Source organism: Vombatus ursinus, unplaced genomic scaffold (genome assembly GCF_900497805.2).
Source record: "Vombatus ursinus unplaced genomic scaffold, bare-nosed wombat genome assembly UNPS02014807.1, whole genome shotgun sequence".
NCBI classification, from domain to species: domain Eukaryota; kingdom Metazoa; phylum Chordata; class Mammalia; order Diprotodontia; family Vombatidae; genus Vombatus; species Vombatus ursinus.
Genome location: NW_020954585.1, coordinates 3,506,133 through 3,522,615, shown reverse-complemented (window position 1 = coordinate 3,522,615; position 16,483 = coordinate 3,506,133). Strand labels below are relative to the sequence as shown.

General features: G+C 35.4%; 1 pseudogene; it reads right to left on the bottom strand.

The window, feature by feature from the left end:
• The window catches only part of LOC114051986, a 102,601-nt pseudogene extending 92,849 nt beyond the window's left edge, over nt 1-9,752 (bottom strand).
• Between the last annotated feature and the right edge of the window lie 6,731 nt (nt 9,753-16,483).

Sequence of the window (16,483 nt, the reverse complement as noted above, 5' to 3'; positions counted from 1 at the left end):
TGATTAATGGGCATCCTTGCTTCATCCTTGGTCTTATTGGAAAGGCTTCTAGCTTAGCCCTATCACAGATAATGCTTGTTGATGTTTTTATATAGACTTTGCTTATTACTTTAAAGAAAGCTTCATTTAACCATATGCTTTCTAGTTGTTATTTTTTTTAAGTAGAAATGTGTTGTATTTTTGTAAAAAAAAATTCTGCATCTATTGAGATAATCATATGATTTTTTGTTATTGATGTGATCAATCATGCTGTCAGTTGTCTTATTATTGAACTAGCCCTGCATTCCTGGTATAAATCTCACTTGGTCATAGTGTATGAACTTTGTGGTATATTGCTGTAATTTCTTAATGGTATTTTATCTCTCTATTTTTTTACGCTGTCCCTCCCCAAAAGTTTGTTGTGCTTCTGACCACTGCCTCCCTTAATCTGCATTCCCTTTTACAAGCCTCCTTTTTCTCTTATCTGTTTCCCTTCTTACTTCCCTGTAGGGTAAAATAATAGATTTCTATTTCCAAGTAAGTGTGTAATTTATTCCCTCTTTGAGCTAATTCTAATGAGAGAAAGGTTGAAGCACTTTCTATCTCCCCCCCATCTTCCTCTCAACTGTAAAACTTTTTCATACATGCTTCTTTTCTTTGAGATGATTTTCTCTGTTCTACTCTCTTCCCCCTACTCCAAGTGCATCCCTCTTTCTCAAACCTTAATTTTATTTTTTTAAAATCATCTCATCGCAGTCATCTGACACTTGTGCCCTCTTTCTATGTATACCTCTTCTATTTGCCCCAGTAATCATAAGGTTCCTAGGAGTTACAATTATAATCTTCCCATATAAAAATCTTAACATTTTAATCTTATTAATTTCCTCATGATTTCTCTTTCATGTAATTTGCATTTCTTTAATCAACAGTAATTTAGATAATTTTTCATATGACTATAGCTAGCTTTGATTACTTCATCTGAAAACTGCCTGATCATATCCTTTGACCATTTATTAATTGAGGAATGGCTCTTATTTCTATAAATTTGACTCAGTTCTCTATATATTTGAGAAATGAGATCTTTATCAGAGCAACTTGCTATAATTTTTTTTCACAGTTATGATTACTATGTTTTCCCCTCCATCCTATTTCCCCCTGTTTATCCTACTCTCTCTCCTTTCACCTTGTCACTCCTCAAAAGTATTTTGCTTCTTACTTTTACCTCCCCCCATCCTCCCTCCCTTCTACCAGCTCCCCTCCCACTTATCCCCTTGCCCTCCTACATTCCTGTAGGGTAAGATAGATTTCTTTACCCAACTGAATGTATACTATTCCCTCTTTCAGCCAATTATGATGAGAAGGTTCACATGCTCACCTCTTCCTCTCCCATCTTCCCTTCCATTGTGAAAGTTTTTGTGTGCTTCTTTTATGTCAGATAATTACCTTAACCTACCTCTCCCTTTCCCCTTCTCCCAGTGTATTTCTTTTTCTCACCCCTTAATTTTTTTCCAGATAACCACCAAATCACATTCAACTCACACATTTCCTCTCTATTCATGCTCCTTCTAATTGCCCTAGTAATGATAAAGTTTTTAGGAGTTACAAGTATCATTTTCCCATGTAAGAATATAAACAGCTTAATGTTGTTGAATCCCTCATGTTTTATTTTTATTTACCTTTTTATGCTTCACTTGAGTCTTGTATTTTCTATTCAGCTCTGGTCTTTTCATCAGTAATGTTTGAAAGCCCTCTATTTCATTGAAAATCCAATTTTCCCACTGAAGGATTATACTCAGTTTTGCTGGGTAGTTGATTTTTTGTTGTAATTCTAGCTCTTTTGCTCTTCAGAATATCATATTTTAAGCCCTGTGACCCTTTATTACAGAAAATGCTAAATCTTGTGTTATCTTGACTGTGGGTCCACAATATTTGAATTGTTTCTTTTTGGCTGCTTGCAATATTTTCTCCTCAACATGAGAACTCTGGAATTTGACTGCCTTGAAGCTTCCATTTTGAGATCTCTTTCAGGAAGTGGCTGGTGGATTCTTTTGATTCCTATTTTACACTCTGATTCTAGAATATCAGGGCAGTTTTCCTTGATAATTTCTTGAAAGATGATGCCAAGACCTTTTTTTCTTGATCATGGCTTTCAGGTAGTCCAATAATTCTTAAATTATTTCTCTTGGATCTATTGTCTAGGTAAGTTTTTTTTTTTCCAATGAGATTCACATTTTCTTCTATTTTTTCATTCTTTTGATTTTTGTTTATAGTTTCTTGATGTCTCATAAAGTCATTGGCTTCTGTTTGCCTAATTCTAATTTTAATGAATTATTTTATTTAATGAGCTTCTGTATCTCCTTTTCCATTTAGTCAATTCTACTTTTTAAGGAGTCTTTCTCTTCAGTGAATTTTTGTATATCTTTTTCCATTTGGTCAATTCTGCTTCTCAAGGCATTTTTCTCTTCATTGGATTTTTGCCCCTCTTTTACCATTTGGCCTATTCTGGTTTTTTAAGGTATTATTTTCTTCAGCATTTTAGTGCCTTCTTTACCAAGCTGTTGACTCATTTTTTTTTTTGCATTACACTAATTTCTATCCCCAATTTTCTTATATCTCTCTCATTTGATATTTAAAATCCTTTTTGAGCACTTCCATGGCCTGAGACCAATTCACATTTTTCTTTGAGGCTTTGGATGTAGTTGTTTTGACTTTGTTGTCTTCTTCTGGTTTGTGTTTTGGTCTTCCCTGTCACCATAGTAATTTTCTATAGTCAGGATCTTTTTTTCCCACAATTTTCCCATTTTTTCAGCCTATTTCTTGATTTTTAACTTCATGCTAAAGTGGATCTCTGCTTCTGGAGTGAAGGAGCTTCAGGTTATTGTGCAGCTGTTTTCAGAAGTAATTTTGGGGACTGGTAAGTTTTTGGCTCTCCCAACATGGTATGATCTAGAGAAAGGTGTGTTTAACACTGTCCTATCCTACGTTCTGTTCTATGAGCAACCACAAGCATTCTTTTTCACCCTGAAGCTGTGACCACGGTCCCAGATCCCCTGTGGCTGAAAACTCTGCCTTGCTAATGCTCCTCCTTACCCTGGGACTGAGACCCAGGACTGAAACCTAGATCTATGCATGGGCAATACAAAAGAGTCCTACCCTCACTGCCAGCAAAGGGACTCCTGCAATCTTCTTTTGACCAGTTGTCTGACTCCTTTACTGTCTGTGAGCTGAGAGAATATGAAATTTTCACTAGGGCCACTGATTCAGTTTGCTGAGGCATGGCCTACAGTAAACTGGACTCCACTCTCACCCTGGTGCAGTAGATCTTTCCTGATTTAACCTTCCAAGTTGTCTTGGGCCAGAAAAAGTTTTTCATGCCATCTTTTTGTGGGTTCTGCTACTCCAGAACTTGTTTTGAGGCATTATTTTAAATTGTTTGGAGGGGTTTGTTGGAGAGCTTAAGCAGGTCCCTGCATTTTCTCTGCAGGGACTTGGCTCTGCCCTCTGTAATTTCTCTTTTTATCTCTTGCTGCTGGACTTTTTTTTGCATATATGTATATATATATATATATATATATGAATATATATATGTGTGTATATATATACACACACACACACACACACACTCACACACACACACATATATATAATGTTGACAATTTGCATGGGTCTATTTTATATCCTGAAACTTTGTTAGACTTGTTAATTGTTTTAACTGGATTTTTTAGTTGATTCTATAGCATCTTCTAAATATATTAACAGATCATCTCCAAAGAGTAATAATTTTGTTTCCTCATTGTCTATTCTAAATTTTTCAATTTCTTTTTCTTTTATTATTGCTATAGCTATCATTTCTAGTACAAAATTAAATAATAGTAGTGATAATGGGCATCCTTGCTTCACCCCGATCTTACTGGGAAGGCTTCTAGCTTATTCCCGTTATGGATAATGCTAGCTGATGGTTTTAGATAGATACTATCTATCATTTTAAGGAAAGTTCTATTTATTTCTATGCTCTCTGGTGTTTTTTTTTTAAATGGGAATGAGTGTTGACTTTTTCTGCATCTATTTAGATATTCATGATTTCCATTGCTTTTGTTATTGATATGGTCAATTATACTGATAGTTTTCCTAATATTGAACTATTTCTATATTCGTGACATAATCCCAACTAGTCATAGTGTATGATCCTTGTGATATATTGCCGTAATTTCCTTGCTCGTATTTTATTTAAAATTTTTACATCAATATTCATTAAGAAAATTACTCTATAGTTTTCTTTCTCTGTTTTTGCCTTTAGGCAAATGTTGTTTACCAGAAACACATTTGAAGCAGAGAGACATACACAGAGTCAAGGTAAGGGGCTGAAGGAGAATTTATTATGCTTCAGCTGAAGTAAAATAGGCAGGTGTATCAATTGTGATCTCAGACAAAATAAAAGCAAAAATAGATCTAATTAAAGGAGTTTAGGCAGCACCACATTTCTGTTATAAAGGAATTTTGTAGGATTCTTCACCTATTTTTCTAAATAGTTTATATAGCATTGGGGTTAATTGTTCTTTAGATGGTTGGTAGAATTCCTTTGTGAATCCATCTGACCCTGGGGATTTTTTCTTAGGGAGTTCATTGATGTCTTGTTCAATTTCTTTTGCTAAGATAGATTTATTTAAGTATTCTATTTCCTCTTCTGTTAATCTGGGTAATTTATATTTTGGTAAAAATTCACCAATTTTGCATAGATTGTCAGATTTGTTGGCATATAATTGGGCAAAATAGATTTTAATAATTGTTCTAGTTTCCTCTTCTTTGGTAGTGAATTCACACTTTTCATTTTTGATACTGGTAATTTGGTTTTCTTCTTTTCTTTTTTCAATCAAAATAACCAATGGTTTATCTATTTTTTTCATAAAACCAAGCACTAGTTTTATTCATTAGTTCAATGGTTATCCTACTTTCAATATTATGAATATCTCCTTTGATTTATAGGCTTTCTAATTTGATGATTAATTGAGCATTTTTAATTTGCTCTTTGTCTATTTTATTTTTAGTTGCATGCCTAATCATTGATTTCTTCTTTCTCTGTTTTATTGATACAAGCAATTAGAGATATAATTTTTCCTCCATGTACTGCTTTTCTGAATCCTATAAATTTTGGTATATTGTCTCATTGTTCTCATTCTCTTTAATGAAATTATTATGTCTATGATTTGTTCTTTGACCCACTTATTCTTTACGATTAGATTCTTTAGTTTCCAATTAATTTTAATTTATTTCTCCCTTCCCTTTATTGAATGTAATTTTTATAAGATTATGATCTGAAAATGTTGTTTTTAACATCTGCTTTTCTGCATTTGGTTGTGAGGTTTTTATGCCATATTATGTGTAGATGTCATGTACCACTGAGAAAAAGGTAAATTCATTTCTATTCTCATTCAATTTTCTCCAGAAGTCTATCATATATAATTTTTTTTCTATAATTCTATTCACCTCCTTAACTTCTTTCTTGTTTATTTTCATTTATATTTATCTAGTTCTGAGACGGAAAGTTGAGGGACCTCATTAGTATAGTCTTACTGTCTCTTTCCTCCTAGAACTCATTTAGCTTCTCCTATAAAAATTTGGATGCTATAGCATTTGGTGCATATATATTTAGTATTGATATTATTACATTGCCTATGGTATTTTTTAGCAAAATGTACTTTCATTCTTTATCTCTTTTAATTAGGTCATTTTTGCTTTTGTATTGTCTGAGATCATGATTGCTATGCCTGCCTATTTTACTTCAGCTGAAGCATAATAAATTCTGCTCCAGCCCCTTACCTTAACTCTGTGTATGTCTCTCTGCTTCAAATGTGTTTTTGGTAAACAATATGTTGTAGGATTTGGGTTTTTAATCCACTCTGCTATTCACTCACTTCTGTTTTATGTATAAGTTCACCTGTATTTCCTTCTATCCTATTTTTCTTCTGCTTATATTCTCTCTCTCTTTCTGTTTCTGTCTCTCTCCCTCTCCCTTCACTCCTTCACTCTGTCCATCCACACTAGTGTTTTGCTTCTCACCACTGCCTGCCACAATCCATTCCCCCTTCTATCAGTCCCCTACCTCTCCTCCTACTTCTCAATAGGGTAAGATAGATTTCCATACACAGATGAGTGTATATTCTCTCTCTGAACCACTTCTGATTAGAGCAATGTTCAAGAGATATTCTCTCCCTCCATCTTTCTCTCAATTTTATTAGGTTTTTCATGCCTCTTCATGAGATATAATTTACTCCATCTTACCTCTCCCTTCCCTCTTCTCCCAGAACAATCCAACAACTCCTTAATTTTTTATATCATCTTGTCAAAGTCAACTTATATCCACATCCTTTGCCTATGTATACTCCTTTAATTGCCCTAATAGTGATAAGGTTCTTAAGAGTTGCAAGTATCATCTTCCTGTGTAGTGATGTAAACAGCTGATCCTCATTGAATTCCTTATGTTTTCTTTACTATTTACCTTTTCATGCTTCTCTTGAGTCTTGTATTTGAAAATCAAATTTTCTGTTCAGCTCTAATCTTTTCATCAAGAATGCTTAAAAGTATTCTATTTCATTGAATATTCATCCTTTCCCCTGAAGGATTATGCTCAGTTTTGCTGGGTAGGTCATTCTTGGTTGTAATCCTAGCTCCTTTGCCTTTGGAATATCATATTCCAAACTCTCTGATTACTTAAAGTAGAAACTGCTAAATCCTGCTTAATTCTGACTGTGGCTCCACAATATTTGAATTGTTTCTTCATAACTGCTTTCAGTATTTTCTTTTTGACCTGGGAGTTCGAGAATTTGACTATAATATTCCTGGGAATTTTCATTTTGGGATCTCTTTCCAGAGGTACTTAATGGATTCTTTCAATTTCTATTTTACCCTCTAGATCAAGGTTATCAGAACAATTTTCCTTGATAATTTCCTGAAATAGGATTTCCAGGCTCTATTTTTGATCATGGTTTTCAGGCAGTCCAATAATTTTTAATTTTCTCTCCTGAATCTATTTTCCAGGTGAGTTGTTTTTCCAAATAGATAGTTCACATTTTCTTCTTTTTTTCTTCTTTTAATTTTGCTTGATTTATTATTAAAGTGTCCTGGAGTCATTAGCTTCCACGTGCCCAATTCTTATTTTTAAGGAATTGTTTGTTTCCAATTAGTTTTTGTATCTCTCTTTCCATTTGACTGATTTTACTTTAAAGAGTTGTTTTTTGTTTTTTGTTTTCCCCAGTAAATTCTGTACATTTTTATTGTTATTTTTATTGTTTCATATGTTATTTTATTAATTTATTTTTAGTTTTCAACAATCACTTCCATATGCTTTTGAGTTTTAAATTTTTCTCTGTCTCCCTCCCCCTGCTCCCCCAAGACAGCATGCAATCTGATATAGGCTGTACATATACATTCCTATTAAATAAATTTTCACATTAGTCATGCTGTAAGGAAGAATTAGAACCAATAGAAGGACCCACAAGAAAGAGGAAACAAAGCAAAACAGAAGAAAAAAAATAGCAAATAGTATGGTTCAATCAACATTCAAACTTCATAGTTCTTTCTCTGGATGTGCATAACATTTTCCATTGTGAGGCTTTTAGAGATGTCTTAGATCCTTGCATTGCTGAGAAGGGCTAAATCTATCAAAGTTAGTCATCACACAATGTGGCTGCTAATGTATATAATGTTCACCTGGTTCTACTTACTTCACTCAGCATCAGTCCATACAAATCTTTCCAGATTTTTTCTGGAGTCCTCCTGCTCATCATTTCTTATAGCAAAATAGTATTCCATTACATTCACATACCACAACTTGTTCAGCCATTCCCCAATTGTTGGGCATCCCTTCAATTTCCAATTCTTTGCCACAATAGAAAGAGCTGCTATGAATATTTTTGTACATGTGGGTCCTTTTACCATTTTTTTATGATCTCTTTTGGATATAGCCCTAGAAGTGCTATTGCTGGGTAAAAGGCTATATACATTTTTATAGCCTTTTGGGCATAGTTCCAAATTGCTCTCCAAAATGGTTGGATCAGTTCACAACTCCACCAACAATGCATTAGTGTTCCAATTTTCCCATATCTTTTCCAGCATTTATCATTTTCCTGTTTTGTCATGTTGGTCAATCTGGTAGGTGTGATGTGGTACCTCAGAGTTGTTTTGATTTGCATTTCTCTAATCAATAGTGATTTAGAGTATTTTTTCATATGACTATAGATGGCTATAATTTCTTCATCTGAGAACTGTCTGTTCATATCCTTTGACCATTTATCAATTGGAGAACACCTTGTAGTCTTATAAATTTGATTTAGTTCTCTATATATTTTAGAAATGAGGCCCTTATCAGAGATACTAATTGTAAAAATTCTTTCTGAGTTTTCTACTTTCCTTCTAATCTTGGTTGCATTGGCTTTGTTTCTGCAAAAACTTTTCAATTTGATATAATCAAAATAATCCATTTTGCAATTCATAATGTTCTCTATCTCCTATTTAGTCAAATTCTTCTGTTCTCCATAAATCTGACAGGTGAACTATTACTTGCTCTCCCAGTTTGCTTATAATATCAGCCTTTATATCTAAATCATGAACCCATTTTGATTTTATTTTGGTATATGGTGCAAAATTTTGGTCTATGCCTAGTTTCTGCCACACTCTTTTCCAGTTTTCCCAGAACTCCTAGCGAGTTCTTATCCTAGAAGCTGAGCTGTTTGGGTTTATCAAACATTAGATTACTACAGTCATTGACTAGTCTGTCTTACATACCTAACCTGTTCCACTGATCCACCACTCTATTTCTTAGCCAGTACCAAGTAGTTTTGATGATTGCTGCTTTATAATACAATTTAAGATCTGGAATGGCTAGGTCATCTTCCCCTGCATTTCTTTTCATTAGTTCTCTTGATATCTGGACCTTCTGTTATTCCAAATGAATCTTCTTATTATTTTTTCTAGCTTTATCAAATAATTTTTGGTGATTTGATTGGTATGGCACTGAATAAGTAAATTAACTTAGGTAGAATTGTCATTTTTATTATAATAGCTCAGCTTACCCAAGAGCAACTGACATTTTTCCAATTATTTAGATCTGACTTTATTTGCATGAAAAGTGTTTTGTAATTGTGTTCATATAGTTCCTGGATAAATTTTGTATGTTTTTTTTCCATTTTTTGTGCTTCCTTTACCAAGCTGTTGACACTTTCTTTTCATGATTCTTTTATATCACTCTCATTTCTTTTCCCTATTGTTCTTCTACTTCTCTTATCTGTTTTTTAAAATCCTTTTTGAGCTCTTCCAAGAATTCTTTTTGAGTCTGAGATCAATCCACATTTTTCTTTGAGGCTTTAGGCATTTTGACATTGTTGTCCTCTTCTGAGTTTGTTTTTTGACCTTCCCTGTCACCAATAGTAACTTTCAGATTTTTTTTTTGGTTTTTGTTTTTTGTTTTTTTTGGGGGGGTTTTGCTCATTTTTCCAGACTATTTCATGTCTTTAAATTTTTTGCTCTGTTTCTCGTGTGGAGGGGACACTGTCCCAAGTTTCTTGCACTGGGGCCTTGGGCCTGGCCACTGGTTGGATGCACTGGGGCTGTAGAACCTGGCTGCTGGCCTGCCACTCCAGGGGCATGAGGCTTTGCAGCTGACCTGCTGTACTGGGACTGTGGGACTTGATCTCAGAACTACACAGGAAATCGGGGCCTCCTAATGGCTTGCTGGGTATGGTCTGCTGCTGCTTTGCCTGGAGACTACCTGCACTCATCTGTTCTCTCCCTTTACCTGAGTGAGACAGACCTTTCTTGCTGACCTTCTAAGTTGGGTTGGAAAATTATTTTAACCCCTCTTTTTATTGGTTCTGCTGCTCCAGAATTTCTTTTGAAATGTTAAATTATAGTTGTTTAGAGATGAATTTTGGAGAGTTCAGGTGAATTTCTGCCTTATTCTGCCATCTTGACTCTGACCTTGCACAATACACTTCAAAGTTTAATCTGCATTATTAACATTTCCTCCATCACTTCCTTAAGTCTTGACAATCCACAAAACAATAAATCAAGCCCTGATGTGTAGCATTTACTGATTTCCCAAGTGTAAATGTTCACAGCAAAAATGTAAAAATTGGCTCTATTTGACATGGCTCTAGCACATATATGCTCTTGCCTCTCTTTCTTGGCTTTCACCACAAAAACAAAAAGAAGATTTCTATATCAGAATTAAAGGAATTCAGGGAAATTCATGGCCCAACAGAAAAAAAGGAAACAGCAACCAGGCCATTAACCACAGCTACCCTAAATGGTTACTGCTCCCATGACAGGAATGATGAGCATATATATATATATATAGAACCTAAAACTGTTGCTGACAGCCCCAGATTTAGGCACTTGCATCTGAACACATAGGTACCAGTGGGGTACCTATAACATTGCTGAAACATTTATATCACAGACCCTAAGGTCTACAGAGGACCAAGTTATCCATTAGGGATTAAAGAATTGGCCAGCCTCCCTCTTGGCAACCAAAGGAAATCTTTATCTGGGTTGCTCGACATCCGTGCTTTGCTCAGAGTGCATATTTCATGCTGTTGGTGATGTGTTCCTGGCTCCAACCCCAGAGTCCGCAGCATGTGAACTGATGAATGCTTTACTTTCTCCATCTGAGTGGGGAACATTCCCACCCCTGACTGACTAGGTTGGGAACTCTAGTAAAGAGGGAAGGCAGGTGGTAAACTAGTACTAACACACCCTTTCCTGGTCCACTTATCCTAGTAACACCAGTCTAAGGGCCTAGTTTGCTTTGCCTTTTAAAATAAATGGAAATGGATGATTTCATCCTCCCACCAGCATTCCAGCCAAGAAAACCAGAAAGGCCAAGGGCACTGTGCAAGGCAGTCTGATGAAATTGGTATTGAAACCTATCTCAGTACTCTCAACCATCTAATTCCCACACCTCGGATCAGTTCAGTACTTTCCAGGCTTCTCTGGCACCAGCCAGTCAGATGAGGATATAGCTTTTAGATAGAGAGATAGAGAGATAGATAGATAGATAGATAGATAGATAGATAGATAGATAGATAGATAGATAGATAGATAGATAGTTTTACCCCTGACGAATGCTATAGAGACATACTCAGATAATAAGTAGACTTCTGGGTTCATAACAGTTCACTAAAAATATCCAGACCTTGCCAATGGTTCTTTGGGGCCAATAATTACCCTATTAAAAGAAAATGGGTGAGCAAGGTATTCATGGTCATCTAATTGAGGAAAATAGGATATTATCATAAGATAAGGGTAAATGAAGTATGGCAGATTTCTGATTCATGAAATATAATTTTGTTGCCTTGAAAGTTAATAGATTACCAGGATATCTTTATTTTTTTCATTTTTTAATTAATTTATTTTGATTTATCAATAATCACTTCCATATGCTTTTGAGTTTAAAATTTTTCTCCTCCTTCCTCCCCACCACCCTCCCCAAGATAGTGCACAATCTGATATAGGCTATACATTTACATTCATATTAAATGTATTTTCACATTAATGATGTTGTAAGTAAAAATTAAAACCAATAGGAACCATCAGAAAGAGGAAACAAAACTCAGTAGGAGAGAAAAAAGAGAAAGAAGAAAAAAAATAGCAATTCAACTTCCATAGTTCTTTCTTTGGATGTCAATGGCATTTTCCATCACAAGGCCTCTGGAGATGTCTTAGATCCTTGTATTGCGAGGAAGGGTTAAGTTTGTCAATATTAGTCATCACACAATGTGGTTATTATTGCATATAACATTCTCTTGGCTCTGGTCACTTCACTCAGCATCAGACCATACAAGTCTTTCCAGGTTTTTCTGAAGTCAGCCTGTTCATCACTTCTTATAGCACAATAGTATTCCATCACATTCATATACCACAACTTGCTCAGCCATTCCCCAATTGATTGGCATCCTCTCAATTTCCAATTCTTTGCCACCACAAAAAGAGCTGCTATGAATATTTTTGTACATGTAGGTCCTTTTCCCATTTGTGTGATCTCTTTGGGATATAGCCCTAGAAGTGCTATTGCTGGGTCAAAGGGTATGCACATTTTTATAGCCCTTTGGGCATGGTTCCAAATTGCTCTCCACAATGGTTGGATCATTTCACAACTCCACCAACAATGCATTAGTGTTCCAATTTTCCCATATCTTCTCCAACATTTATCATTTTCCTGTTTTGTCATGTTGGCCATTCTGATAGGTGTGATGTGGTATCTCAGAGTTGTTTTGATTTGCATTTCTCTAATCAATAATGATTTAGAGTATTTTTTCATATGACTATAGATGGCTATAATTTCTTCATCTGAGAACTGTCTGTTCATATCCTTTGACCATTTATCAATTGGGGAATGGCTTGTATTCTTACAAATTTGACTTAATTCTCTATATATTTTAGAAATGAGGCCCTTATCAGAGAGACTGGTTGTAAAAATTCCTTCCCAATTTTCTACCTTCTTTCTAATCTTAGTTGCATTGGCTTTGTTTGTGCAAAAACTTTTTAATTTAATGTAATCAAAACTATCGATTTTGCTTTTCATAATGTTCTCTATCTCCTGTTTGGTCATGACTTCTTCTGTTCTCCATAGATCTGACAGGTAAACTATTCCTTGCTCTCCCAGTTTGCTTATAGTATCAACCAGGACATCTTTAACAGATGCCAACGAATTTGTTTTTTTTTTTTAATCTTAAAATCAAAATCATATTGCATTTAGGTTCAGTATTGGGCTCAAAAGTTTTATTTTTTGTCTCTCTAGATAACGATTTAGAAATACATCCAACTATGGTTGAAGTCTATACATTTATTATTGATGAAAGGAAAGAAGAATAATTCTTAGAGTCACTGACCTAGGTTCATAATTAAGAATTTTTGCACATGGAGCAAATTCAATTGGGGGAATAGATAATAGCAGAGAGGACAAACTTGTTGAAAGGGAGATGAGACCTGTTCTCTAGACAGTCCAGTTTATATATCCCATAAGGATTAGGGATACCAGAGCAAAAAGAGTCTGAAGTTATAGCCCGGGGCCAGTTAGGTCATAAGCATCAGTGGACGGTTACAGGGCAAGTCTTTAGGGGAGGAAGTACCTTCCCTGCCCCCTCTGCACACATATACCTGGATGTCAAGACCTTGGGACCAAGAGCTGGTCTGCTCATGTTGGTTATAACTCTGTACTCACCCCATTCTATTCAAAATATGTTAGTCAGGTTAAAGTGGGCAATTGTATAAGACAGAGCCCTTTCTTGAATGGGGATTATAATATATTTGGGAAGAAAAGATGCCCATGCATTGAATGAGACAAGAACAAAGACCAGAGAGTATGAAAACTCTGATGCTGCTGAACTTGGAGTCACAGGACCTATTTACTATATATATGACCTTGGCAAGCCACATATGGTACTCTGCACTTCAGATTTCTCATTTGCAAAATGAGAAGATTGAACAAGATTGAACAAAATGAGAAGATTGACTTCTAATGCCACTTCCATCTCTACATCTACAATCCCATGATCTTATCACTCAGTGGGACTCCTTTATTTTGCTGTCTGTAGTGGGATAGGACTAACACCCACCGTATAAGTGAACCACTCTTCAGGTGCATACCAGAATTTTGTTTTGGAGTAGCAGAATGAAGGGTTTATAAATCATTGTAATCACATAATGTCAGAGTTAAAAAAGAAGGCAGTGAATCATAGTAGAAAGAGTACTTTGTCTAGGATCAGACAATTTAGGTTCAAATCCAAGCTCTACTATTTCTGGGCTATGTGACATTGGGCAATCATTTGACCTAAATCTCATAATCTTTATAGGTAAAGTGTTATAATAAATATTGATAAAGTTTTAATTAATTAAAATTAAATTAGTGTTTAATATTAAATATAAACATTAATAAACATAGTTGTATAATAATAAGGAGAGATATAAATGCAAATTATTATAAAAATACTATCAACTAGTATTGTGAGTCCAACATTAAGCTAGAAAATGCTGGTGTTATTAAGGGAGCAGATGATACAGTCTCTGTACCCTTGAGTTGCTTATCACTAGTTAAGGAGTCAAGACTAATGACGGAATCATAAAACTGCAGAGTTAGAAAGAGAACTCAGAGGTCATCTCCTCCCTTCCCCCTACCCTGCCAAGGAAGAATTTCCTTTGTAAAATCTCTGAAAGAAGACCACCCATTCACTTTGTGAAGACTTTCAGTAACAGGATAAAGGATGAACATTCCTCTTTCTCTCCCCTCCGAATCCATTTCAACTTTGGACAACTCAATTTATTAAGAAATTGCTCATATATTGAATGGAAATTTCTCTTCCTGCAAATTTCCAATTATTACCCCTGGTTCTTCCTTCTGGGGCCAAGCAGAATAAATTTAATCCCTCTTCCCCACGACAAAGTTTCAACTATGCAGGGGCCTCCCACAGAGCTACAAATGCATTAGTTACTTAACAAATGTTAAGTGAATTGTATTACATTGTATTCTATTGAATCGACTTGAATAGAGATGAGAATTGAAGTCAAAAGAGCTCTCTCTACAAGGCAGTGAAGAGGTAAAACAAAAATTCTCTATTTTTCTTCCTGCCGCATGATTTCCCCTATCAAGGGTGTTGAATTAAGAGACGTGTTTAACATATACACACAGGAAAGAATAATCATAGTTGGTGTGCAAGGTTTCAGCTGGCACCCATTTCACATGTGACTGAAGTAGACATGTGGCACTGAATCACTTACGTTTCTAAACCTCTTATCACTTATAAGAACAACACATCATAGATTTAGAGCAGGAAAGGAGTTTATAGATTTTCAAGGATATTCTCATCTTGCATATGGGGAAACTGAGACCCAAAGAGGAAGATGAGTTGTCCATAGAGGCAACTTTCCAGGGTTACACAGGTAGCAATTGGTAAAGCTGATTTTCTAGTTTGAGTCATTTGACTCCAAGTTCAGCACTCCATCCACCAGTGTATTTATACTCCCACTGAATACATGGACCTCATTTCTTCCCAAATGGATTGCAGTCTTATAAACTGAGACTATATTTCATGCAGTATCCTACATGATGCCTAGAACAAAGCTATGCATTCAGTAAGTGATTAATAAATACTTGTTATTTGTTCATTTCTTCTTGTTAATTAAATATGTATGAGTTCATATTATTTCCTCTGATACACTGTGTCTGTTGTTCATCCTTTATTCTCAAAGAGAAGCAACAACATCACAAGGGTGATATCTTGATTTGTGCATCAGTTGGATATGAGTGGGGCAGAGCTGTGTAAAGTTTTCAGCTTCACTCTCTCCTCCACAGTCATCAAAATCCAGGGGCAAGACAAAGGTCAACATGACTGACAATGGCCCAGGATGCATTACCTGACCTTGGCCTTTCTAAATTAAGGTCTTTTCCAGGTCGCAATTTGTCTGAGGTCACACCCATTCAATGACAAAGGGCTGTAAGAGTTAAGATAAAAGATGGCTCAATTTACCATCACAAAGATATCAACCTGAGAGAGGAAGGCCCTTTGAATTTCTGGCCAAAACAGAAAACTATTGCTATTTACACTCATAAGCCATGAAAACTAAACAACGAGCTACAGAGGCTTGTCTCATATCTAAAACATAAAATAATTTTGTCAGATATATAAGAATATGAGTCATTCCCCAATTGATAAATGGTCAAAGGATAGAAACAGGCAGTTTTCTGATGAAGAAATCAAAACAACTTTTATCTGTATTTAAAAAAATGCTCTAAATCATTATTGATTAGAGAAATGCAAATTTAAAAAAACCTTGAGGTATCGTTTTACACCTACCAGATTGGAAAAATGATTGAAGGAGAAAGTGACAAATGTTGGAGGGGATGTGGAAAAAGTGGGACACTAATTCATTGTTGGTAGAATTGTGAACTGATCCAACCATTGTGGAGAGCAATCTGGAATTATGCCTAAAGAGTTATTAAACTATTTATACCCTTTTTTTTGTTGTTGTAAAAAACTAAATATATTTCCTTTCATCCTACCCCCCCATTTATTCTATTCTCTCTTTTGACCTTGTCCCTCCTCAGAAGTGTTTGCTTCTGATTATCCCCTCCACCAATCTGCCCCACCTCTGTCATCCCCTGCTCTCTTGTCCCCTTCCCCCCTTATTTTCCTGTAGGGTAAGATAGATACCCATACCAAATTATGTATGTTATTCCCTCCTTAAGCCAAATCCTATGAGAATAAGATTCTCTCATTCCCTCTCACCTTCCCTCATTTCCCCTCCACTGTAAAAGCCTTTTCTTGTCTGTTTCACGTGAGATAATTTACTCCATTCTACCTCTCCCTTTCTCCTTTCCCCAGTATAATCCTCTCTCACCCCTTAATTTTATTTTCCATATATCACCCCTTTATCTTCAACTCACCTTGTGCCATCTATCTATCTATCTATCTATCTATCTATCTATCTATCTATCTATCTATCTATCTATCTA